The following is a 2146-nucleotide window of genomic DNA, read 5'->3' on the forward strand; positions in this document are numbered from 1 at the left end:
TATATATATATATATATATATATATATATATATATATATTCGCAGACTTAAACTCTTACAAGCTTATTAACATAGAAACTGGATCCTTCGATGATATTATGTTTGGTACTGGATAATTAAAACTTAAATCTTTTATTACCCATTTTTTTTCATATTTATTACAAAATGCTTAGCGGTATTTCGTCCGGCTTTACGTTTTGTGTTGAAGTGATGCCGGGGGTAACTTTGCCCTTCGTTCTTTGGGTTCGATGAAATAAATACCCGTTGAGCATTGGGGTCGATGTAATTGACAATCCCTCTCTCTCCCAAAATTCCAGGCCTTGTGCCTAGAGTAGAAAAGATTATTTTCACATTTATTTTTAATAAACGAAGTAAATAATTATAGTAACACGTCGATAACGTATTAACGCAATTATTTTTTTATTTCAGAAATCCTATGATATTGTAAATAGTATGTGAAGAAAAAAAATGACCGCCTTCTTCGTTTCCTTTAGTATAGATAACTGGGTTCTTCCTGCGGAGATTCTGTAGTAGAATCACTCTCAGAAATACTCTTAGAATTACTCGCAGAACCACGACTATTGACTGGCGGGCAATTTTCTTTGTTGAGCATGGCTTCCTGAAAGTAGAAATAAATTGCGTAGTACTGATTATATTTTAAACTAGGTATTAATATAATATATTTTATTATTCAGAAAGAGAGCACTTTTTAAACAAGATATCTAAAGATCTTTGCAAATCAAAAATGAGAGTTTTTAATTTCATTTGTTACCTTATTTAATTTTTCTTAGGACAATTATGTTGTAGCCAAAGTTTGAATTCTATAATTTCATAAATTAATGTTTTACCGTAACGAAACACAGTGGGTGACAAAGTTATGCAATTAATAACTAACTCCTTCGTGTAAGTATTTTCATGGTATAAGCATTCTGACATTATTTCTCTTTACTATAGATAGAATTCTTTTAACTAGTTTGTCCGGAATCATTTTAGATATCACATATTATACACAGGATTCGAGAACTCCCTAGTGTTTTCAGTCATAAGAAAGCGTCGTCTAGCTCTTGCTGGACGTTTAATGAGACACAGTGAAACTGATGTGAGAGTCCTGTTCTGCCCCTACTCATAGGCATGGTCACCCAAATCTGATCCTCTTGAAAATCATTGAGGAAAATGTTGGACTACATGGCAGTGTCTTGATGAACGCGATACATGGAGGAACTTCATAGTATCAACAATTAGATTTAGATTGATTTTAAAATAAAAAAGCAAGATTTCTTTTAAATGTACAATACTGCAATATATATGAATATTTCGTCACGTTGTTTGTCTCTTATACTTCATGAAATACATCTACATTTCAGTCTTCATTAAGAGACTGTCGTGTAACGATAAACATGTATATCATGTCATCTTATCACAGACGGAAAAAGCGACGAGCGTTATATATTCTTGTTCTTCATGTTCTATTTTCAAATCCCACTAGAATCAACGTTACCTTTAAACCCTTCGGGGTCGATGAAACAAACAGCTAGTCAAGAGCTGTCGGTACTTTTTGTTTATCTCACCTCCATTAAAAAATTGCCATTAAAAAAAATTGGGTTATCTCCCCACTAAAAAATCGACTTAATGTGGCTATAAGAGTTTGGATTAAAAGAGTCAGATGCTTTTGATTCAATACTTCAACTCATTGTTTGACGTTTGGCCTCCTCAATAGGCATGCTATGATTTGTTATAAAAATATTATCAGGCGTAGGAGTGGCTGTGTGGTAAGTAGCTTGCTTACCAACCACATGGTCCCGGGTTCAGTCCCACTGCGTGGCATCTTGGGCAAGTGTCTTCTACTATAGCCTCGGGCCGACCAATGCCTTGTGAGTGGATTTGGTAGACGGAAACTGAAAGAAGCCTGTCGTATATATGTATATATATATGTATGTGTGTATGTGTTTGTATGTCTGTGTTTGTCCCCCCAACATCGCTTGACAACCGATGCTGGTGTGTTTATGTCCCCGTAACTTAGCGGTTCGGCAAAAGAGACCGAAAGAATAAGTACTAGGCTTCCAAAGAATAAGTCCTGGGGTCGATTTGCTCGACTAAAGGCGGTGCTCCAGCATGGCCACAGTCAAAAGACTGAAACAAGTAAAAG

General features: G+C 35.3%; 2 long non-coding RNA genes across 2 annotated transcripts in view; one reads left to right on the plus strand and one right to left on the minus strand.

Annotated features, from left to right (window-relative positions):
- The window catches only part of LOC128248882 (uncharacterized), a 106714-nt gene that overhangs the window by 11590 nt on the left and 92978 nt on the right, over nucleotides 1-2146 (plus strand). The window lies entirely within an intron of this gene.
- The window catches only part of LOC106875687 (uncharacterized), a 2361-nt gene continuing 611 nt past the window's right edge, over nucleotides 397-2146 (minus strand). Inside the window, exon 2 of the long non-coding RNA XR_001410150.2 lies at nucleotides 397-619. This is a non-coding gene — a long non-coding RNA (uncharacterized LOC106875687). The remainder of the gene's footprint in view (nucleotides 620-2146) is intronic.

This window comes from Octopus bimaculoides, chromosome 1 (genome assembly GCF_001194135.2).
Source record: "Octopus bimaculoides isolate UCB-OBI-ISO-001 chromosome 1, ASM119413v2, whole genome shotgun sequence".
NCBI classification, from domain to species: domain Eukaryota; kingdom Metazoa; phylum Mollusca; class Cephalopoda; order Octopoda; family Octopodidae; genus Octopus; species Octopus bimaculoides.